We start from the raw sequence: 25,899 nt of genomic DNA on the forward strand, positions 1-25,899 counted from the left end.
TGCATCATCAATCCTCTTAGCCCGTACTTTGTTTGGCTGCTTTAAAGGTGGATTAATATGTCGTTTCAGTGAAACGTGTCCAGCAAAGCTCACCAGTGAGATCTATGGAGATTTATTAAATATACATCTATAGGATTACTAACACAATGTGATTTCCATGACTTCCTTTGATGTCTTGATGTGGCCAGTGCAACACTATATATATTCTAGTACTATTTGGAATCCAGCACAGCTTCTGGACTGATGAATTCTGGAAGTTAGCAGCTCGATGAATTATAAAACGCATACGAGCAGCAGTCCTCCCCTTGACTTCTCTGAGCTGCAGGTCTAACACACCACAAACACACAGCCTGTGCCAACAATAGCAACAGTTACTTGACTACGAATGTAAAATCCCTGACAGAATGGGCCAAACACTGGGTTGCATACATATAATGACAGACAAAGAGCTCCCAAGTCTCATTTTGCCAATTTCCCCACTGAGGGAGGAATAAAGGGTTATCTTATCTTAGCTTTTCATGTTTTCCTAGAAATATGAGAAAAGACCCGTGATTAAAAACAACTACGACAGCAGTAATTCTCGTGTGGTAATCAATGTGGACGAAAACTAGAGCCGCTATTCTGAAGCCAAGACGGTAAAACAAAACCAAATATGTAGGTTAGTCACACTCTCTTCCCTTGTAGCTGGGTCATTACTTACAGATTCAGATCACACTACTTAGATGCAGTGAATGTCAGTAAAGGTTAGATAAAGTTTTAGCTGTACAAAGGAAACGATGAAAGTCAGTTAAGTCCATGGAGAACAGTTTCATGAATCATAATTTCTCATATTTTTTTAAATCAGCTTGTCTGACGAGTTGATAAGATGACAATGTGAGATGAGAGGGGATCTGTCAGTGGAAGGACTGAACGGTTCAACGTATTAGTGTTGGGGGAACATGAACGAACAAATCTTTTTTGAACAAGTCTCTTTAAGGGTCCGATACGTACCAGATTAGTTTGTGGAACGTTCCAACATGAATGTGACGTACCGTGTCCTGCCATGATGGCTGGAATTACACGCTTCCTTACCTCCATGTGCACGCGGGAGCATTATAAGGGTCAGCAGTGTTTAATCAGTCCCTCCAGAAAAACGCTATTATGCAATCACGTAATACAACGCGTATCAGCCAAAGTCTGCACATTTACGCGGGGCCTAATTTTTTCAAAGATGCCGCACTTTCACCGCGTACGTCGCCAATTTCCACGGCAAAAGCGCAAAATATGCGGGTCTTTATGATTTCCTATTCTCTGCATTTTCATTGCAAAATAGTCACACACATCTTTGCAGAAACCTGATAAACGTTGCGTTTACTTCCCACACGAGAAGCCATTTTCCTCCTGTTGCCTTGAGAACGGCATGGGAAAGCTGCAAACTCCGTGAAGAAGACATGGTGAAGTCCGCAAATCATTATCATAAAATAAGCTTGGAACTTCAATGTTTTGGAAGTTTGAGCCATGAGTTTTATAAGATCTGAAATAAAACAAGATGAGAGCTTCATTCATTAGTTAGAAACGACTCTTTATATTCAGGTTGTAGCCTGGTGAGAACAGAGGGCTGGGGAATCACTTTTTGTTTTCTTATTCATCAAACTTTAATTTTCGCAATTTCCTCGCATTAAGCTGCATAAATATCCCGCATATTCCATTGCATTTTTATCAGAAAATGTGCCTTGTAATAAAGGATTTTTGCCCGCAAGAATCATGTAAAAAATCCACATTTTTCTAGAGGGAAAATCTTCAAGTTTCACAATATGTCGTTCAATATCTAGGATTTTAAGTGTGCGGTGAACTGCTGATGGCTTACAATAAACACTTGCGATGATCATTTATGTTTAGCCTTTTCCTGTCAATGTGGCGGTTGAAACAAAACCAGTCACGTGACCAGAGCTCTGATGTCATATCGTCCAGAAAGCTACTGTAACTGTGTGGCCCAGAAGTTTACAAGGGGATGACGTCATTGGACGTATCAGAGTTTCTCCCAGGCAGGTCCTCCACCTCCATCCTCTGAACCCACATCCCTGCATATTCCACAACAATCACCGCTCAGGCTGATGGATCTCTTCTACAACATCAGTCTCACTGCAAAGCTATTCCCCCCAATAGCACTTGGACTCATAACACAGTGATCAATTTATCAGTTGAACCAAGTGTTCATTCTCTTTGGGGAGATAGCCCATTACATCCTGACACAGTCATTCGCGTTGTGGGGGGAAAAAAATGACATGTCATCCTGGACGGTCCTCAGCACACCAATCAAAACGGACAAACAATGCAACAGCAAAAATCAAAGTCAGCAAGAACTGTGGAGTGACTGAGCAGCTTCAAAATTTCACAGGATTATTACGGATGGCACACTAGAATTTTATTGTAACAGCTGGCAGCTCAATGAGTTGGCAGCAAAGCGCAACAGCTGGGACAAAGACTTCAATTTCTACAGCTGCCCCACACACACACACATACACACACACACACACACACACACACACACACACACACACACACACACACACACAGTCAAGCTTGTAAATGCTGGATAGCATTAAAGTGGAGCAATAAAAGTCCTGTGAGCACCGAAAAATGCTGAGAATAATTTTAAACCAACGTCAAAGCTGTGGGTGTAAAAAAAATGAAAATAAATAGATAAATTCACACAAATCAGTCCAGCCCGGAGTTGTTTGGATGCTGCAGTTTTTAATGGCAGCCATTTTGGCTCCACCGTCCTACCCTTTGGCTCCTGCAGCGTAATTTGTGCTTGACTATAACCTGATTTATGGAGTGGCTGGCACACAAGTGAGCAAACAGCTCCAGATTCTAACGAGGGGGCATCTTCCATCCAGACCAGGGCAGCCTGAGAGGGAGTCCCCAGCCAGATGTTTGACCTCATCCAGCCTCTCCTGCTTCAGTGAACCAAGCGTCATCCTCACGGTCAATCATGAGAGCCTCAGCCTGTTTCACATTCACTGATATTCAAGAGTTTTAAACAGCATAAATGTAACATATTGATGTTTTTTTTTATTATTATTATTATATTGTAATTATTTGGGCAATTTAATTCCCATTCAAGAAACTCCAAGCAAACTATGACAATAGCATGATTCTGTGATTAAGAATCTTTCTAAAGTCAAAACTGATGTGTGTCCATTGAGGATATTGTGACACCACAGCTGACATTGAAAGATGAATTGTCCAACAATATATTGATTATTGCAGAATAATTATATCATGCTGTTGCATTCATTATCATCTTCACATATCTAACAAAATCACAATATATCAGAACAGCCTAATTATAGCTTTCCTGCTAAACTGCTGATGTAAGGGAAAAACAAAAGTTGCTCCCGTTATGCTGACATGCACTGTACCATAATCAAATCTAACCAAGCATTAACAGGATTAGATTTGGAAATCTTCCATGCACATCACCCAAAGTTCATCTTTTGCATCCACAGAAAATATTTAGATTGCAGGTGACAGTAACATGCAACACGGAGACCAACGAAGAGCAAGTAGATCAGCCTCAGTGTCAAGTTGTGTATGAGGGAACATCCATCAGCAGGAGCATCCACTGGTTCAGCCAGGTGGAAGCTGCTGCCAGTTTATCTTAAAAAACAAAGGCAAACAACTGTTTTTTTTAATATCCCTAGTTTACCTCTGAATATAAGCTAACATGTCAGACGTGAACAGGAAGCCCCACCCCTGCTCCTGGATGCTGTCACTGGTGATAACAATTATTGGCTGGTTCAATGTGTCCATAGTTTTTATTAGATCCACTCCCACATTTACCAGGTTCCTTCTGGGATAGTGTTATAACCCTCCAGCAAGTTTGAAGAAAATAGATTTTTAAAATGTATTTTAAATTCTAATTTCTACATAACAAAGGCTCAAATTTGACTGCATACATTTCACAAAAGGCAAGCCTGACCCATAGATCTTGGGGGACCTGAAGGAAAAGGCGCAAGCAATCCTGTATCATCACCTTTCCACCAGAATAGCTGCTGCTGGGTCTCTAACAGTTACAACCTGCCTCCAGCTACTGTCAATCAAACTCATCAAATATGCATCGCGCGTGCAAGTACCAGACTTTGCATATTTTAGGTTAGTATGAGTGAAAACTTGCACGAGACTACCGTTCTTGTCAAAAAAAAAAAATCACAGAGCCCTTGTGTGTGTGTGTTGCACATGTTGCATGACCTGAGTGCTAAAAAGGAATCTGCAGGCAGCCTCCTCTACACTGGCTTTACATTCACATTTAAAGGATCTCTAACCCACATTCTGTTCTTGTAAATGCTCTCAGTCCCCCACAAGGACTGAGAGATGACTGTGTTTTTCAAAACTGAACACTGTAGCAGGAAAAAAAGTGATTCGTCACAAATATGGAGGAAATTGTAACATTCAAGTAATATCTAATGACTAATTCTTGTTAAAATGATAGGTTTTTAAACTGTCGGCGGTCCCAGTAACACCAAATGCACTCACACAGGAAATTCTTTACATAACGTTGTTTTTCCCTTTTTACTGGCGTTAGCTGCAGCATTATCCTCAAATGTCTTAAGTGAGTTAATTAAAGGATGAGTGGTTGAAAGAAATTAGTTGGCTTTTTCACTGGATAAATCACAGGAACACTAGACACCTTTGAGAGGGTGAAAGAAATGTAATTTTGATGTTAATTCTGATATTGAAGCTTCTGACCGTGCTACAGTGAGATTATTTCCCCAGTGCCTCATGACGGAATGATAAGTAGCCGAGAACGCAACGATATGATGGTACAGTCAATACTACAATGTCCTGTTGCAGAAATTCAATGTTGGACATGCCTGGGTGTAAAGAAAACCATGTTGGCCACATAAATGGATGCACACCCAGTGAAAGGGGTTCAGCTTAGAACCAGAACCCTGTTAACACGCTAGTCTTTTCAAACCCGCTGGGTCTTTAAGAACCTCAGCTCATTGCTTCAGGATCTTAGTGCCTTCATTACAATTCTGCAATAACTGCAAGGCTGCTATGTTATTGACGTGTATTGACATAAGGCCTTTTGCTCTATTTCCAGCTGCTACAAGGCCTCGCTCTTGTTATACACAGTGATATTGTTTTATGCATTACATAATTGCTCTGTTGTAATGTGGCCGTGCTGATGTGGCTGCACTGAATGTTCAAGTCGATCTGTTTCGAGTTGCGGCAGGTACTCTGCTATGCACATTCTTGACAGTCTGCACGGTTATGTATCCCATGCTGCATAAAAACCTTGCGAGTTATGATTTTGCTCTCAATAAAAATCGATTTCAAGTTTGACATTCAAAACTTGAATAACATTGCTGGATGAAACCGACACACACACTTGTGCCCAGCACATATAGGATGCTGCACATGCTTCCCAGTTTGAAGTACACGCTCCAGAAGGCATGAACGAGACACACACACAGAGATGCGCATGGCAGATGTCAAAAAAAAAATGTTTCATTGCACTGGACTCTTGCAGACAGCCTAGTTTTAATGAAGGACATCCACACTGACAAGGGAGGCAAGCGCAGCCACGCTTTGTTTAAAATTCTCTTACTTTGTCTGGGGTGACATTTCAGAGACATTTGGCAAGTTTACTCTCTAAAATACTGCTGTTGGTCAGGGACTGGATCTGAACTTCAGCATTTAATTCATGCTGTGATTAGAGAGAGGCTGTCCAAATCCTGCAGGCTCTTGCTATAACAATTACACCCCACTGTCTATCAATATATTAACATTTGGCCAAAGGGAAAATGGTAAAAAGTGATTTATTTTGGGAGTGCTGGCCCATTTTTACATTTCTTTTTCTGTTGATCAAAGAGGATTTGAATGTCAATTAACTAAATAGTATTAGACACAATCCATATTTCAGGAAAACACAGTTGAACAAATAAAACAAGTTGCCCTCTAATTTTTCATGCAGTGTTGTGCTGGATGAGTGTAAAATGGATTTTTTGGGTTGATTTACAGATTAATGATCAAGCTACTCATGCAGGCTCAAATGTAGTAGTAGACACTTGAGTCATGACCGATAAAACTCTGCCACAGCGAAATTAAGTCAGCTTGTGCAGATCTCCGTTCAGAGCTGCAAAACCTCATGAATATGTCGGAAACTTTGGACTTCAAGTGAACTAACAGGAATAAACTAGAAGGTTCCGGGGTAATTTAGACTAACTTTGTTTATGTTGTCAGTTACGGACATAAACATATACATTTTGCATTCTCGAGAGTAACATTTGGAACGCATTTTTAAAATGGCATTTGCACCCCAGTGTCTTGAATCGATTCTTTCATGTAGTGACAAATAAAAAAAACAGTAATGTTGAATAAAATATATCCTCTTTAGCTACTCAAAAAACCTCCAGACATGCAGGATGCTAATGATCTGTGCGTGTGGCGGGAAGAATGCACTTAAATCGATACTTCACCAAAAGTGGTATTTTTACTTTAAAGTAAGGCATTTTTCACCATTTTTACAGCACAGGGTACCATTAGCTTCAAGTATAGTCGATGTGACTGTCTACTTCTGCATTCTGGAAACACAAAGACGTAACACAGTAGTGAAAAAAAGAAGACGTGACAATCTCCATGAGCTCAAGGCACCTATTTGTAATCCACTTTTTGGATGAAATGTAAATGTTGTTAGTATAAATGACCCCAAATTGCACCGTTTACTCCTGTTATGTCCCCTTGTTTCCTGCATATTGCCATGAATGCTGATGGAAAGTTTCCAGTCTAGAACTCTGCTCAACATGGCATGTAAAAAACGTGTGCATACAAACGAGCTCCAACATTCTATCAAAGCAAGTGAGTGAGTGTGACGCAGAGGGAGAGTGAAGATGGTTACAAAGACAAATTACAGAGAAACGGCGAGAGCAAAGTGACGAGAAGATGAAGAGTAACCAAGTGTGAGAAATGAGTGACTGAGAGTGAAACAGTGAGCAGAGTGAGAAGTGGATAGAGATGGAGAGGAGCATCCATCCATCATGCAGCGCTGCTTCTGTCAGACACTAGTAATAGATGAGGAGAGATAGAGGACAGAGCGCACACTCCCCTTCAATCCATCTCCACTGACTATCCGGGTTCGCTTGTCAGGTCTGTTCTGTCACCCCAGACCATGACGATTACAGATGAGAGAGGAAAGAGGTGCTGTTACACATGGATGCAGACCGACTGAGTGATACACACACACTCACACAAGGAAATCTGTAATGGAAGTGAGCTAATGAGACACGCCAACCACTGAATAATTTTTTTCTGATAAACAAAGTGTGCCGTTAAAAAACATTGAAATATCGGATTATGGCAGAATTTATTTGTTCGCTGTATGACACCTGCATGTGGTTCCTTGCCCGCTGGTGTGAGGTTTAGATTACTGTCTGGCTGTGAGGGACCAAAACTACACGCCTGGAATCACATCAAGTTTCTTGCCCTGATTTTCTGAGCTACAGTTTGAGTGTATCTTCCTCGTTTGAGGCTGTCGACTTTCTGCCCTCGCTCTTCCATTCTTTTTGTGCAGTAATTTCCCTCCACAAATACAAACCCAGCTTAGATGTTAATCAGTCTACTGCCACGCACCTTAGACTTTTTTTTTTTTAATTTTTGGCCACCGACCAGTTGTTAATATCACTACGTGACAGCCTCATTGGATGCAACACACACACTCATTTAGTGACCAGTTTTCCATGTGTGTCCCTCTGGTCCACTAGTTCATTTTTTTATCAACATGAAGGAACATCTCCATCACAGTCGGGTGAAACCAGCTGATGCCGTGACACACATTTGTGGTGTGTATTTCTTTTTCTTATCACTGCTGCAGATCACAGCTATAGCAGCAGGTCTCTCTCTTCACTTCCACCACGACACCACCACTTTCCCAGCGGATTCCGAGCTATCCTTTCTCTGGTCCGCTCTCTGACTCTGGCTCGTGTGAATTTGGACAGCCTTTAAACTCAAATACCTTACAGAAATGAGCTACATCTTGAATCTCAATGACTTCAACTATTTGTAGCAATTCAGCTTTGTCATGTGCAACTCAACAATGTGCTCTGTTCAGTTTTAGCATCCCAAAATCCTCTCGGCCTGCAAGAAAGTTAATGTGAATCTTTTGAGTCGCAGTGCTGCTGCTAATAAACAATCTGAATCCAGAAACAAGCACTTTTAAAAGCACCTGAACATGAACAAGTGCTATATGTGTGTGCGATATGTTGCAGCAGTTTTGCAGTTCGCAGCGTTCTCACTCAGAAAGATTATTCATTTTTCTGGAACACTTTTTTATTTCTTTTGTGTTTACATATTCAAAATAATCAGCAGAGATGACAAAGTGATTACACGAACAAAAATCTCTGTCTTTTGTAGAGGGAGGAGGATGGTAAAATTGTTGCCCCCCCCCCCCCCCCCCCCCCGAGATGGATTTTGGAAACTGAGAGGATGCTGTGGTTTCAGCTGAGCAGTAATACATCCCTCGGCCTGCCCCCTCAACACAGCACCATTCTAATACCAGGCCGCTTGGCATTCAGTACATCTCTCCCTCTCTCTCTCCACCCCTCTCTCTCTGCATCAACCCCCCTCTCCTCTTCACCTCTCTGTTTCAGCAGCATCTCTCACCCGCTCTTCCCTGGTGAGATGGAATTGCGCCACGAAACCAGCATCTGTTGCAACACACGCATGCATGCACACACGCACGGTTGACATTTAAACCCCTACTGTAGTGGACAGCATGCTGCTTTTTTGAGAACATCACGGAGACATATTTTGGATATTAAAACAGCGTGCTGCCATATCACAGTCTTAACTCATTTAACTTCATCGCTAAATATTCTCACCTTATGCTTATCTCCTTTTTTTCCTTCATTGCTCAACCTTTCTTCCTCTTTTACTCTCCTAATCCTCTCCCTCATTACCACCGCCCCCCCTCACTGAGCTTTCTCAAGCGTTCCTCCCCTCATCCCACTCCTCTATATATATCTTACTCTCCTTCCATGGCTTCTGTCTTCACCATCCAAACATTTGCTCTTAATTGACCTGTCTTGTTGAATAAAGTTCAATTATTCCCAACAGACTGCAGTCTTCCATGTACTTTTTTGTTCACTACTGCCTTTTCTCTTAAGTCATCCTTGCATGCCTCTCATCATTCCTGCCTCTGTCTGTCTTACAATAATTTGTCCATTACTGCAGCCACCAACAATCCAGTTCAAGGTTTTGTGTAATGCATTCGGAAATACGTTGAAATATCAACGTGTAAATAAATGCACATTCAGCTGATGTTCTAACAGCATTAGGAGCACCACTGAAGGCGCTAATATGAGCCTCGCCTGTACCTGCACACCCATACATCACTTCCACACAGCAGGGACACTATTTTCCTTCTCCCTCTGAAATTCATTGAGTTTCGCCGTGTGGTTCCATTTCTCCTACTTCTTTCTTTTCTATCCTTCTCTCTCTCTCTCTCTCTCTCTCTCTCTCTCTCTCTCTCTCTCTCTCTCTTTCCCATACAAACACATCAATCAATTCGACTCACACTCCTCCAGAATATGCAGCTTCATTATTCAGCCTGACATTGACAGAAAGAGATGTGTTCTACATGGTGCCAAAATAGAGGACTTGATTGTTCAAAGTTAGACCAGATAGTGGTTTATCTCTCCTATAGCTGATCAAAAATGAGTTGGAATTACACAGTGCCATCTGGCAGACCCACAGCGCTATCATCTATTATTTAATCTATTATGACATTAAACTGTAGAACCAATCAGAGATAATGGGACGCCAATAAGAAGCCAAAGTAAAGCTGGACTGCCTTTATTATTCTCCACCATGTTTGGTTATCAGACTGCGTCTTGGGTGATCGTATCACAACTAATGTGGGGCCAGTTACACCTGTGAGGTGTCAAAACTGACCGTGCGTTTGCATTTTATTGCCGCTTCTGTCACTTGCACTACAAGGCCAAAAGGGCCCAGCGCACAATATTCATGGCAGTCTGTTTTTGGACAGTGAAGGACCAGATTTGCTTTACATACAGGGGTTTCCACATGAAAACAACAAACTATCTTGTTTTTTATTTAGTTTTTTCTTTTGTGGAAAGCCCTTAAGATTGTTCTTGTGTGTTATATTTGTATTTTCTTGAATGCTACTTCCTTCTGTGACTTAAAGCTCCTGATTCGATTCATACCAGCATATTGTTTGCCAGCTCTATTCAGTTCAACTGCAGAGGCACTCAACCTCCTGTGATACATCACCACATCACCTCAGGAACTGGCTTGAGTGACGGGATCACCGTGGCCCTCATTTATCGTAATATCTGTTAGGAAATGGCTGTACTTTGGACAAGAAGTTCTTCTCTGCCAAACTATGCTTTGTTGTGTTTCAAAATCGAAGGGTGAGGCTTCCAAAACCAATTATTTTGGGGTGTAAGAAAAAGCTGTAAGATGATTCACAGACACTCAATTCTGTGCTGTTTTTAGGCTTGATTGGTAAGCGAGTGCAGGATGCAGTTTAATGGCATTCTCATCTGATAGTTTGAGATAAAGCTTAAAACCAAGTGTAAACTGAGCTTTTATCCCCTCTATTCTCCAAGGCACCTTCTTCTGACCTTCTGTGACCCAACACAACACAGTTCAGTGCACCGTAAACATGATAAAGTGAGCTGCTGGGTGAAGTGTTCTCACTTTTTAATTGTTAACTGCCGTTGCCCATCAATCTCCTGCCTCTGTCACACTCAGTTTAAATTCAGTCTTTCCCATTTGTCAATTTCAGGCAGCTGCCTGAGTGACAGGACAGAGCTCCACATGACTGCTCTGTTCATGAAGATGATGAGCAGTTTGTGAGACTGTTATCCCTCTGAAACCTTCAGCCTAAAACTCAGAGTCAGAGCCTGAGTTTATTGGAAACCAGGGTCAAGTAAGTCTCCGTCCCTCCACTCTGCAGAAACACCCACCTTTCCCGAGCTGTGCACGAGAGAACTTCTTTAATCAAGTTCCCCAAATGACTTGTAGTGCATTTTACTGTGTTGTGCTACAAGACAAACTGATTTGGTTTTGAGCTGCATTGAACCGCTTCACAATAACAAAAAATAAGTAAATAATACAATATCCCAGCAAAAATAATGACATTCTTTTATCTGAATAAAACAATAATTCTTTACATTTTAAAGATTTAAACACCATTCATTTCTAACTTCACCATCGCCAAAATTCTTGGGAGCATTTGCTTTGAAAATCTTCACTTTCATTGATCAGTGAGTGTGTTTACACATGAGATGTCAATAACCCAGCTGATTTCACAAATCCAAAACCCAGCTCATTACTGCACATTCCACAACCAGATGATTGAAATTTATTTTTGGGTTGGTTGCTCAGTTGGCTGGTGGAATGAAAATCAAACTGCAATCTTCTTTGGCTGTATTTGCCATGTTTGAAGCCCTGACTTCAATCTCGAAAGAACAGTCAGTATTTGAGCTTTACAAAGCTGCGAGCTTTGAGCTTTTCATGGTACAAATGGGGTTGTGATCAAAGATCAAGGGTCCAATCCAGCATCAAATAGGTTATGATCAACCTTTGTTATTCGGGTTACTTTTTTTTTTTTCTTTTTTTTTTTGGTCAGGGGATCCGTAGCCACACAGATTTCCAAGAAGCAAAGCAGGAGAGCTAGCAGCAGTCAACTAATGGTCAACCGATCGATCGGCCGGCCGATTAAATCGGCCGATTTTTGCTATTTTTTTAGTAAATCGGCATCGGCTGATTATTTAATTTGGTTGCGCCGATTTTCAGTCAGGCACATCTGCGGGCAGCTATTTACGACCCGGCGCAGCGCTGTTCATTCAGAACCAGAGGGCCAACAGGTAAGGCTTCAATTCTTATATTCCAATGTCCTAAAGTCATATATTTGCTCTCATTATAAATTGTAATCTGTTGCTTCATTTAGCGAAAGTAAAAACAAATAGCATTTTCTGCTCAAAATGAAACGTTGCTAGCTCATAGCTGTCAAGTCTCCCGTTCTGGCCGGAAACTACCGTATTTCACCCCTCTTTCCCGCCCTCCTCCCGTATTAGTATTTTCCCGTAAATCTCCCGTATTATTAAAAATAAAAACATTCTAGTGCCTCTCCAAACTGAATTCCGTCACTAGCCTTGCGAAATTACCACCAGCAGTAGCCAGGGCGGAGTATCTAGTCCGCGGTCCGTGTAATGAACAGAAACATTGCCTCGGTCACCACCCACCGCCCGCCCTCTCACTATAATGAATAAAGCCCCCCCCAAACAACGCGCATTATAAGAAGTAGCGAGCCGTGCGTCGCGCGTCCACCCCCCCCCCGGTCGGCATCGGGCATTCCCTTATTTTCTCGACCAAAACTTGACCTTAACGCGTTCGCGTTAAACGCGTCATATTTCCGAGTAATGTCACTGTGTAACAGCGAGGCAGCGAGGGTCTCTCTCTCTCTCTCACTCACTCACTCACTCACACACACACACAAGTGTTGTGCGTCCTCTTATTAGTATGATATTTTAGCATGCCAATTAAGGACAATACGATAGCGTATCGGCCCTAAAAATCGGCCCAAAAAAATCGGCAGCTCATATCGGCCATCGGCTGACTCTGACTTCTAAATATCGGTATCGGCATCGGCTTTAGAAAAACCCATATGGTCCACCTCTACAGTCAACTGTGTGAATACGCGCAACGTCCACCATTGAGACACAAGTAGATGTAGAGCTCAAACTACATCACCTGTGAATGCCATCAAGTGAATGGATGACGATTATGATTATGGTGTATAAATCAATATTAGCATCATTCTTTTCAGCTGCGACCCTGCCAGAGTTAAACACACAGGTTCACATGAAGCCGCTGTGATTTAGTCTCCACATCAGGGCTGCCTCCTTACTCAAAGTTACGTAGAATTAAAAAAAATAACTTGTAGCTAGAGACATGCGGATATCAGCAGATTTTGCTGTAAGAAATAAAATAGGTAGACGTTTCAGTTACCCGTGAATGGGATTAAATATATTTTGGTTGACTCTTCAATTCTCTGCTTGCATTAGATCATTCAGCCGACCGTATTTTTCATTATGTCCTCTGCATCATCCACAGCATATATAAATGTGGCAATTATGAAGACACAGTCAGTGAGACTGCTGGGGTTCAACCCGAATTTGTTTCACTGGCTACACGATTCCACAAACCGTAAACTGAAAATAATCAGTATGAATGGATTTCTTTCTCCTAAAACTCTCCAGCATTCCCCGAGATTCTCTCGGACTGGTGATAGATGTGATTGGTTGGGAGGCTGTGCTTGTATGTGTCCCAACCTCTACTCTTACCTTGTGCCTCGCTGCCGAGCCGTTAGCATGATGTACTCCATGGAAAAGTCAACCATCTTCATGGTACCGAAAAACCCCTGGGGTCACCCCACTATCCCTCTAATCCCGCTTTGTAGTACCAACACCAAGAACGCTCTCGACACACACACGTTTGTAACCTTTAAGTGACGCGCTGCCACTGTGTGTGTCATGAGTAAATGCACGCAGCCTCTTAATGAGAAGATGCACTAATTAAACCATGAATGGTAGCAGCAGAAATCCACCACAGCTCAGGTGAAGCAAATGGGATTTACACATCTTATCTTTCACGTTAGTTGTGATGTTTTGCAAGTTTGTGTTGCTGTGCACCGTGTATGTGTGTGTATGAGTGTGTGTGTGTGTGTTAAACAGAACAAATGTGCATTGTTACATCTTTCGCCCTTTAAATGGCAGGAAAAACTACTGTGACTTAAGAGCTTTGTTAGGTTGGTCAGTGGAACAAACGGCTGATGTGTGCATCAGAATGCAACATCGACGTGCATAAATACACCTCTGTAAGACCAAGTGTGGCTGCTAGGTGTAAAAGGCACAACTTCATTGGTTGCAAACTCGCTCAACCTAACACTTGCCATGTGCCGTTTTGCACCAGGCGTAAGAGAGCTGAGCTCCTGCAGGGCTCCTCATATCTCTTCATATGTAGCCCATGAATTGAGACTTCGCCTTCTATGATGATGTGCATTCAGACTGATGTGTAAGGAATCAACAGCTCACAAGGGACTGAGCCACTGGTTTGCTATATTCGAGCCACATGCAAACATGATGTGCCTGTACGAGCACGACACACAGACTGAAGGAAGAACAGAAAGACAAGTATTGTTTCAAAGGGGGCTCAACTAAGCTGGGAGTATACACGTTTGAGGACAGAAACGGCAAAACCAGCGAGTTACTTCCCCCTTAATCTCACGTGTTTCAAAGTAGGTTAAAGTTGTTGCGAAAGCCAATCAAAATGCAAATTGGGGTAGTCGGGGCATCAACCAGGTAAAGAAGAAGTGATGAGACAACAGAGCGTTGGCTTGCATGTGCACTCCCCTCGCACAGCTTTATGGTTTCCCCATTTCTGTCTGCGTCTGCCTCGCTGTCTCTGTGGTGCAGCAACAGCCATTACGCAGCAATCCATTGGATAATATCATATAGTAGCTACCGCAGAGCGCTGCTGGAGGATTCTACACTTGGCCTCCAGCATCCTATTGTTAGAGATCTACTTCTTACAGGATCATTTTAAGACCAGCTGCACCACCTGCTCTTCCTCTCTTTATCATTTCTCTCCTGTTTTCCAGGCTTTGTTCCTCTTTGCCCTGTTTTTTTTTAACCTACTCTACTTTTCAGCAGCTCTCTCTCTTTATCTCTCTCTCTCACCTACCATTATGTTCTCTCCCCTTCCTGTAAACACCTCTTTCGTATCATCCAGGCCATCTCCTCTCCTCCATGCTGCCTCTCCCTATCCTATCTCATCACCTGCCTCCTCTGCCCTCTCCCTCCAACTAGAAGTCCCCCCTGTCTCCCCTCTCCTGTGCTCTTACCTCCTTTTCCTCCTCGCCAGTCAACCCCCCCCAACTTACTTCATTCACTGCCATCTTTGCTCTCCCCCGAACTCTCCCCCTCTCCTCCCCTCTCCCATGCTCTTTTGTCCACCTGCACGTCTACTATCTTATCCCATCCCTGACCTTATCTCATCTCCTCATCCGCTTTAAACCTATTTCTTCACACGCCCCCCCCCCATCAGCAGCCCCTGCTCTCCCCTGCCCTACTTCTCTTCTGTCTTTAATCTAGAAAAAGGATATCATCGTCTCCAGATCATATGGGAGAGAAAACACCAGCGCCATTATCTCTCCATCTGCCTTCATTTCCCTCTGTGTGTGTGCGCGCGCGCGCGCGTGTGTGTGTTCAACTCTGCTCCTCGAAAATTACAACCTGTCATCAACGATGTGGGACCAGTAAACGAGAAGATACAGAAATCGGAGAGTGATGGAGGGAGGAGAGGAGAGGAGAGGAGAGGAGAGGAGAGGAGGGGGACACTGGGACAGACGATAAAAGTAGATAAAGAGGCTGTCGTACCTGCACGTCTCCCTCTGCTCCTCGCAGGTTCAAGACAGAGGCTTTTTTCTCCGGTTATCTCCTCTTCTTGTCCAAGCAGGTGCAGAACTCCTCTCAGAAAAGAACAGGCCTTTATACAATAATCCAACTCCTGCTCCGAGACATTTTCAAATCCGAAACCATGTCCACTTTTTTTCCCCCCTCTCCTCTTCTTGGTCTGCGCTCCGAAGCTTTAGGAGATTTGGAGGGGCAAAGCGAGGCGTTTCAATATATTTAGTTCCCGTTGAGTTGAAACGAAAAGCCCGGGACAGTTACCGAAGACTGAAATCCACCATCCACTAATAGAGATCCACCGGGACAGGTCTGTGAGGAGGGAGGAAACGCCGTTAAACCGGCGCACCGCCGCGTTGCGCACTCATTTGGTCTCCACATACAAGCTCCCCACGTTGTCTCCGTTAATCGGTCATTTAAAGGAAAAGAGACAACCTTGAGGGGTTAATATCGCCGGGACCGACTGCTTGGTTGAGTTGTGGCAAGGCAATCTGTCTGCTGAAAACCGGGTTGAGTTGGTGTGCACCTAAACTGCCCCGTGGGTGCTCTTTGCGCCCATCTTCATGGCATCCAAGCCCCAACGCCACACTTCACTCCTCCGCTGCTCTTTCACCAGCACTTCTCAGCTGGAGCGATAACGATTTTGTTTTTCTTTTTGTTTGCTTTCGGTAGATGTTTATCCGTCTTCCACAGGTAAGCAGTTGAGTGGTAAAGAGTAAAAGCTGCGAATAATACACGAGTGAAGAGTCGTTGCCCTCTTTGCGCCTCTGAAGTGACTTTGTCTTGACCTCTTATCTCTGCGTCGTCCTCTCCTTGGAGGAGCGCCGGAGGATCGAGGCGTGCTGCCGGGAGGATGGCAGCCTATTGACAGAGCTGTCCGTGATCCACAGTGGGTCAGAAAACGAGCTTCCAAGCGAGAAAGAGGCGATACATCGCGCTACAAAACAGCATCAAATCCTTCATGTTCCTCTCTTTTTTCCCCAGTGTCGTTAAAAAGCGCTGCGATCCTCCACAGCCAGCATCTCCCGCCCCTCCTGCAGTTACTTTCACACTGTGCGGCGGTTTGTCCCGGGAGGCGATACGCACGCCTACCAGCTCCAATCCTGTCTGTCTGCTCGCCGCTGTATCCGTGTCCTGCTCCGGCTATTGACAAGCAGCTGCTTCGGGATTACTACATGCTAATAGCTGATGGATGCGAGAGCTGCCTTTCCCAGGGCGTCTGCCTCCGCCTGAGAGAAGAAGCTGATATGTTACAGTCTGTCATGGCACAGACAGCATGGCGTTCTCAAAGTAAGGGCCGGGGCCCTTACGAGGGCCGTGAGATTATAGCATGTACAGTAGTAATGTATAGTTGCAATGATTTTATCCCAACTTTCTCAGCAATTGAAATACAAATTAAAAAATCGTATTAATGTTCATCACACATACATTTCATGAATTATTGAAGTAATTGCCAGACGATTTATTTTAAAAGTCTATAATTATCTTAAGGCAGACTGCTGGTGCTGTGACTACAGTTCCCCATAACCATCACCCGAAAAAGCTGATTAACAGGGACTTGGGCCAATCATGCACCCCAACACATGAAGCCAGCTGTTTGCTAACATGATACAAATGTTACCTACACATTTCATATACATAATATAGTTTGTCTATGGGAGCTCTCCCATGTAACTGATATATTCTTCCCATTTTCATGGAAAACATTGGGTGAGTAATCATGAGAAAGCTTGTTTTCTCAATGGCTACCTATTCAACATGACTCACTCTTGGAAAAAAAAAAAAAACTTAGGAAAACCGTACTAACCACTAGGGGGAGTAAGTAGGCAATTATGTTCTTCAGCTTCATATTTTGTTACCTCATCAAAATATAAAACCTCTATTGTACTGGCTTAAGGTCAATCAAATCAGTTTGTGTAAATGTGGATGGTGGAACAGTTGGAAGTGGGGATTTTATGTATGTTTATTTCAGCAAAGGTCATTTTTTGTTTATGATTAGATGTCAATGAACCTGCAGCAGCATTGCTTTATTTGCCAGTCAGGGCAAGAAAACCTGGGTCTTTTTTTCCCCTCCAAAGACATTTATTGAGTAGAAATTGCTTGAATCTTCTCATTTGCAGCTTCCTGAATGTGAGGATTAACTCATTTTCTCTGATCACTCTAAATTGAATACATTTGTACGACAGCGAGAATCAGACCTGGTGCTTGTGTGGAAATGTGATTGGCATTTCTGACAATTATCTGATATTTTGTACGATAGATAATCCATCAAACAATAACCGCGTCCGACACTTTGAAAGAAAGTCAGAGAAAGTGTGAGAGAGAGAGGGAAAGGAGATGAAGAGAGAGGGCAGACAGCCCAGCCGATTCAGCACCACGGACAGTTGCTGTGGATGGATTCAGCAGCGCAAGGCCAGAACAAGCTTGATCCGAAAAGAGAAAAGCCAAAAGCTCCTCTCAACATGCTCTGATCTCTCCCACTCCAACTCTCCTCTCTCTCTCTCTTGCAAACACACTTATCTCACATAGCATTACTCCTGCTCCGCCCCTCTCCACACCATCACCTCTCTCATAACTACCTCTCCCCCGTGCATGCCTCCTACCCTCCCTGCACCTTTCCAAAGTGTGTTTCTTGTCATTCCCCTGCGTGGTTGTTCTCTTTGGGAATCTACATCAGAAAATAACAGATAAGTCAAACGCGCATGTTTCTGTGCACCACTCAGCTCTGGCACATTTGATTTTTTTATGTCCTCTTTCCATGTCACCTAATTTGGAGAACAGGCATGTGTCGAGGAAGAGGTGAAAAGGGCACGGCGCATTAAATTGGTTGACTGAGTTATAAAGAGGACAAGTGTGTTTGGTCCAGAGAGAGGAGACGCATACCGAGTAAACACTAAAGAAGGGGAAATAAAATGAGAGAAATATGATAGTTGAAAGAGATTAAACATGAGTTGTTGGGTGGGAGAGGGTTTGTTGACGTAAAGGGAATTTACCCATCATGAAATTGTCAAAATATCAAGTAATTTGTTGTCTAGTACACACAGCAGCGTACAGTACACAGGTGTGACAAATATCTTGTCAAAGCTATGACATTTAGCAACATCTGACGGCGCCGAGCTGAGTCACACTCGAACACCATCCTAGTGGTAATGCTTTTAATTAACCGCTGTGGAAGAAAAGCCTCAAATAGCTTCCTCCTCCTCCTCCGTGTTCCTGATTCTACCTCCAGCTTCTGCATGTACACATCCATGAACCCGACACAACTTACTGGTTTAAGTTGCATAAAAAAAGTCCAGTGTCTATTTTTGTTGTTTGTTAATGCTAACTCATAACTGGCTAAGTAATCCTGTCTAAGTGGAAACTCTTAACTAAACTCTGCATACGACTTTAATGGTCAAAACCTCATTTCAAAGGACTCCACGTATTATTTTGGACAAAATGTAATTCTATGACCTCTTACTGTGCGGTATTAATGACACCAAAAGTGGTACTGGGTGCACTCCCAGGTCTTTGCTCCATCACTCAAAAATACACAATAGAAACTTTCCAGGAACTCAAGCACTTCAATTAAATCCAAGTATCCATGGTGGGTATGTGTGCCAGCTGAGTCCTTCAAATAATCACTGCAGTGATGGAAGGACTCTGGACAGTCTATCAAGAACAAGTTCAAGAGTCTCAAGGAGGATCACAGTGGATTGTAAAGTAGTGGCAGTAATTCCACCAATAGCCACTAGAGGCACAAGTGAAACAAGACTTGAAGAAATGCCCTTGCTGCCATGCAAGCCGTGTACTTGTGATATGCTGGGATTTACGATCAAAGGAAATAATTTGACAAAGATTCAAGTGGCTCGTGGTTGTCACCATATTCAAATATTCGATCGCCTCTGTGAAATGACACCATCCAACGTATCAAATCCCTCTGCGCTTCGACGCCATCCATCTCCCACAGCTGTCCTCAGTTCAGTACTCACCAAGCAGTCAATGAGGCAATCAATCAATCAGGTGAACATGAGATCAGTGCTTCAGGCTGAGAGATGAGTGGCATTGATTGCTTAATACTGCAGGTAAGCTGTTGATTAAGAAACCTGTTCACGTCAAGGCCTTGTTCTGCTCTCAGCACAGCATTTGTAACCAAAGAGTTCTTTTCACCCCACTTACTGCTTTTGGCTTTGTGTTATTCTTTAATTGATGGCTTTAAATGGCAAGGTAACACACACCAGGACTTTGTCGGGAGGTGCTGATCACCGGATGAATCCTTGAAAAGTAGTAGTGGAAGCACGATCGAACAAGAGAATGCAAATTATCCCCTGGAAGCACATTTCGTAGTTTTAATCATCCAATTTCCTTCTGAAGATATACTGGTATTGAGAAGATATCCCTCCCCCCAAGAGGAGGTAACTTCCATATCGTCACCTTCATAAAAGAATTGCTTAAATCATTTTTTGACTTTTATTTATTCATTTATTTTTTTGCTTATATCAACTCCTTGTGTTTTCTGAAAGACTTGGAAAAAAATGGCTCAGGTGCTTATTTTAAGAGGGTGACAATATCCGTCTTTGCAGGAGAGAGCACTACGGGATCCACCACCTGAGAACCCTGCCACATCATGGATTAAACATAGATTATGGCTTAAGTGTTTTCTGTCATATGCCTCTAACTTGTAGATTCCTCCGATTAGAACGTGTATGACACTTCTTCGGAGCTGAAGTCTTAATTTGAAGGACTGTGATTCATGTCAGTCTAATGTGTTGGGGGCCACCTGATTTTGTGACAGGGGCGTGAATTTATTGGATTAAACATATTGACAAGAATAACGAAGCACTGTCACAACTCATTACATTCAAGGAAGTGCTGTTGAATTATTATTTTGTTGAATAGTAACCCCAACATATCTTACAAGACTCCCCCCCCCCACCGAGGTGTTTTAAGGAAGAGCAGTTATCTTTACTGTCTTTGGTGGATTCATGTTACATTCCCCTACTGAGTTGACACAGCTGGTATTTAGATGAAGTGTGTAGGTGTGGAATAGAAAATTAGATGAGTTGCAGAGCACTCTGTCCATATTTCCATGTGAAAGGTTGAGCTGAAAAGTTGGTGTTCATGCAACTGTTACTGTATAATTGAAAATTGCATGTTTTCGTATGGGCTATGAGGTACATCCAGGTACAAATCAGGCATTGTGTGTTTTTCTTTGTTCCTCCGCAGAAACGTTTTGAACCAACACAATCCAAACAGCAATTTGCATTTTGAAAGGTGCTCATTCTTCGCACGGTAATGCATGACTGTGTAATTCAGCGATGTCTCCTCTTTGGAATATGTTCAATAATCCCCTTGATGCTACATTGTTTATTATATATTTACATTATTTTTTTAAACAAATTTTCAGGGGGGTAGCTTATTTTCTGTACCGCCTGAGCTGAAGACAAACATTGATTTGTCATTGCTGCAGCTTCAGTAAATGGTTTACAATGTGTTTGTTTTTGGTTCACGCGCTAGAAATGAGGAAATTCAACAGAACAGAAGGAATATGCATTTGCTTACAGTTTATTTTTGGGCTACTGGTTACATCCTGAATTCTGGATGACTTGTGCAAGTTCAGGGGGGACTGACCTTGTGCAGCATATACTGTATGTGCTGAGCAAGCTGCTGGTGATCAGTAAATCCCTCCATATGCTGGCAACTTGTTAAATAAATCTGTCTAATTATAGCAATTAGTACTGTAAAAAAAAGAAAACGTGACGTGCCTCGTGGATTTCAGGTGTTTTGAAAAGGAGGCTTTAATAATGAATAAAAATAGTGAATGGTGATCACAGTTCTGTATTTGTCAGTTCTCTTCAAAGATTTTTTTTTCCCTCTGATTGGACGGCAAGTTAATAAAATTCAAATTGAAACAGTGACAGTAACACAGTACCTGTGGTGGTTCCTGCTTATTTCACAGAGAGAGAATAGATTAAAGGAAAGAGACAGGGATGTCCTTCAGAGCAGCAAGGTTATAGTTTAATGGAGCCTACATGACCGCTCCTCCTGACACATCCACCCCACAGTGGCCATCTATTAGAGGAGGGACCGACAGATAGACAGACACGGCGACATGGACTGACAAAGAGAGAGACTGACAAATCACAGTCCTCCATCACTACACTGAAGCAGTGTGAGAGATTGAGCAGGAGTGCAACAACAGAGAGAGAGAGGTAGAGACCTTGACACCAGACATGACATGGTCGTCCATTATTCCCGAAAAGAGGCAGGGGGCCGGGACTGTATGAGCCAGAGAGAGGGAGAGGGAGAGGGAGGGGGAGAGGGAGAGAGAGAGAACAAAGTAATAACCACAAATAGTAATCTGTGTATAACATGTAAAAGGGAAAAAACAGAAAATCATTTCTCTCTCCTCAACAAGCTGAAATATTAGACACTCTGTATTCTGCAGACCTTAACCCGTTAATCACCACATACTTTTGTCCTGCTTTCATTCAATTTGGCGTCAGAACAAATCAAATGCACACTGGGTGAGCTGGAGCGTGTAAAACAGTTTGAGACGCCGTCAGAAGACTGTGACACAGAAGAGCTTGTTTTGACCATCTGCTCAAAATGGAAAAAGGTCTTAAACAATGAATTTCCTTTGGGCTGCTTACAATTGTCCCTCAACACCGGCTACGCGTGTTGCTTGATGTCCAAAGATGAAGGCAATATTCATCCAAGAAGATGCCAGCGGTGGAAACAGTTGGTCATTCACGTTAAAGATTCGCTACCTAAGATTTGTTTGCAGGATCTTTTTTTTTTTTGTGAAATTGGAGGATTTTTTTTTTGCCTGGTCGGTCAACGTTTCTCATGTGATACCTTCAAAATCTATGTTGCTAGACACACAAAAGAGTCCGGACAGACACTGACTTTTTCTCACCATGTTCAGACTTTGGTCACAGCAATCTGGAATAAGCGACCTGAATGTGATCTATGTGAAGGTGTGGATACAGCAAAAACTTGACCACACTGCCCAAAGATTGAATGGTATTTGATGCGGGGGGGCTCACTTTTTGCCAAAGAAGTGAACTGATTTTGAAAATTTCTTCATATTTGTGTCCAAGCAATCCCAGAGAGTACTTCCAAGGATGGAGAGAGGAGATGGAGAATCTGCACCTCCCAGGGCTCAAGCTGGAAAGAGAGCGATGGGAAAGAGATACAAAAAAGAGAAAAGTCGATAGGGTGAGCACGACAGAGTGACAGGCAGAGAAAGAGTGTCAGGGAGAAAGATACAAAGTGGGTTTTTTGGGGGGTTTTTCCACTCTGTATTCTGAGCACTGTGGGTTGCTCAGTCCAGGTCACTGAGCCCTACATGTAGTATAGTTTACTTATTGCACTTTGTACCTAGAAAAAAAAAAAAAGGTGTTAAGCCCTGGTTCTTCAGTGCTGGTGAATCACTATAGTCTATTTTCAACATGGTCTTTCTGAGATCTGAATGAAGAAGAGGTGGAGAAACTCGTTAATTCTGCCACATACGCCTAGAACTAAAGATGAAGCCTGTGCAAAATAAATTATTCTGTATTACTTAAAAGTTTGTCTTCAGAAAACCACAACTGCAATTACCATACTACAGCTTTATGAAGAGGACCTTGAACATTCTATTCAAGCGAGCATATTTAGCATAACACACAAAAATGCTAGTGACTGAACAATATCGGGTCACAATCTTTTTACGACTTAATCAGCTTTTGCCAATAAATGACATTAGACCATCCGTCGCTGCTAGGCTAGCACCACCGGTGGCTAGGCTAGCACCACCGGTGGCTAGGCTAGCACCGTGAACATTCACGCTAACACCATCACCCACAGGAGCAGATCGTCTCAACAGTCAGGACATTAGATTTTGAAGGGATTCTACAGACATTCTTTGGCATATGCCCAATATGCTGGACTCACTGCACTATCCTTTATTCTTTTTTTCTATCCTGTTCTTCATTTTCTGTTCTTATTTATCTATTTATGCTGCTGTGTGACGGACTGTGTCCAACTAAATTTCACTGTTCAGAAATGTTCCAACGTCAATAAAGCAACCTTAAACCTTAATATAACTGAGTACTGCTGGGGTTAGGTATACTGCATTTTATTTTTTTGTTGTTTTTTGTTTTTCTGTGTCACAAGCTACTTCAAAAATACTTGATCAAACTCGAGGCCGGACCAAATTGATTAAAAGATCTCAAGACAATACCTTGAAGATTATTGTGTGTACAAGTGTTTCTTTCCTGAGATTGTATCTTGATTATTGCTGTGCAGAATGTGTGTGTAAAATAATAAAATGAGAAAAACAATGTCTTGCTGTTACAGCGTCTAGCCAGATAACGAGGTCTGATATTGTCTCTATAGTTGTTTTTTTTTGGGGGGGGGGGGGGTTTGGTTTCTTTTTTTAATAAATATAAACATGACTCAAGATTAAGTCCTCACACCGGGAGAAAACCGGCAAAACTGTGAGTCCATTTGCTTGAGGGGGAAATTTAGTGTCCATTTACACCTCAAATTGATTGTGAAAATGGATATTGAGCTAAATGATGTAAGAAAAGAACAGTAAAATCCGAAGAGAGAGTATGGAGTTTCCCTTCAGAGAGTTTTATGTTAGACAAGACAAGATCACGGTGGTAATATATTGGTGCCTGAGTGAAGCACTTGAGGGTCACCTGTAATTGGTTATTAATCCTGTAACCCAAGTCTGCCAGTCGCTGCAAAGCAATTTGACTTAATAAAACCCTGGCTCTTAGAAAGGGGTTTAACACCAGGAATATCGTGTCATCGTGTCAGATCAGATGTACTTCATTAAATAGATCTGATTATGATATTCAGTGTTTTTCTAGGCTGCCACTGATTATTGATATTCCCTCCATCAACATAACTTACACGGATGGAGAAGTTTATGAATGCAACACCAGAAGGACTGTTTACTGTCCGGAGTTGTCATCTGTTTATGCATTCGTCCAAGCGTTTGCATGTGCGGACCTGTAACGACACAGTTTCAATCACTTTTCTGGATGCAAGCAGATTTGCTGCTTCCCAAATTAGACAATTACGATTCGACGACAACAAAACAGCCTCTCTGCGCCCATGCTGTCCATTAGGCACACACGAAAAAAGGAAAAAGTATTAATTTCATTCATGAAAGCATGCTTGGATTAAACAATGATGTTGAAATGAGCTACAAGCACATTGTTTTTCAGTTTTTCAGATGAGATTTTTCACTGGCGTCAGCAGGATTAGATTAAAAAAGAAAAAGAAAAAGAAACAGCTCGATTTTCACCAAACTTGGTGGACCATCAAGGGAAAAACCCACAAAAGGATAATTCATTATATTTTAAAAGCCTCTTTGAGGGTTTAAATGATTAATAGGCACAAAAGTTATTGGAACTGATTGGTTCGATATTGAGCGAGGAGGCTATATTTAACAAAGGCTTCACAGGCTTGGTGTCACATTCCTGATCAAGCATATCTAGCAAATTTCTTAAACACTACCCCTGATTTAATATTTACAGGATATATTACAGATATTTCTGGAAAAAAAAAACCCTGAGGCATATTTATAGTAACAATATCTATAAATTGATTGGATTTAGTGTGGATCCTGATGATAGAAGAGGGTTTTTTGGCCTTGACAGGAAATGACACAATCTGGAGCAGTATTAATGAAGTCCAGTACATCTCCATGAAGTATCACTTTGAAAGGTATTTGATCAACACATCTGTCCAGGTGACCATTTGAGCAATTTGCACAAAGAGAGATGAGTAGCAGTCAGTTCCTGCTAGTAGTGATAGCTGAAAGCTCTGATACTTACTGAACTGCAATGCATGACTTTAAAGGGAGGTCCCATTAGACAGTGGAGCAAAGGTTTATAAGAAGACACACACACACACACACACACACACACACACACACACACACACACCCTGCAGCCACCTGGTTCCTTTTTTTTTTTTTTTTTGCTTATTACAAACTTGAAAGGGACCTTTAGTGCCACTGTTATTTTCAACAAATGTGATGACATTGGAAATAGAGCTCTTAAAAAAAAAAAAAAAAAAGAAAAAGCTCACCTAGGAACTTTGCCATACTTGTCACTGACTGTAAATTTATGGCACTATGAATGTTCACTGTGATAGAGTTGCTGTTAAACAATTTTCAGGTCTCTGAAATGGATGTGGCAGGCTTCCAAACTGCTCATTAAGGGATGTTATAGTTTCAGTCACTGAAGCGTGGGGAGCTGAGCACTCTGGCAATGCTACATCCCTCAGTGCTCTAGAGGAGAACAGCATGGGACAGTAGAGCAAAGCTATGGCACAGACCTCCATGAAAATCACATCCCAGCTCAGCATGACATGGCGCTATACGTCTCGACATGAAAGACCGGGGCACAGTGTAGCGCAGCAAAGCAAAGGATGGGGCAAT

General features: G+C 42.4%; 1 protein-coding gene across 2 annotated transcripts in view; it reads right to left on the reverse strand.

Moving 5' to 3' along the window:
* The window catches only part of LOC147254197 (leucine-rich repeat and fibronectin type III domain-containing protein 1-like protein), a 198,988-nt gene that overhangs the window by 159,878 nt on the left and 13,211 nt on the right, over window positions 1–25,899 (reverse strand). For both annotated transcript variants that reach the window (XM_086215782.1, XM_086215780.1), the window contains exon 3: window positions 15,450–16,708. The gene's annotated coding sequence lies outside the window, so the exon portion shown is untranslated. The remainder of the gene's footprint in view (window positions 1–15,449; window positions 16,709–25,899) is intronic.

This window comes from Aulostomus chinensis, chromosome 10 (genome assembly GCF_037954235.1).
Source record: "Aulostomus chinensis isolate RoL2024-O1b breed Wild chromosome 10, RoL_Achi_v1.0, whole genome shotgun sequence".
Lineage (NCBI taxonomy): Eukaryota > Metazoa > Chordata > Actinopteri > Syngnathiformes > Aulostomidae > Aulostomus > Aulostomus chinensis.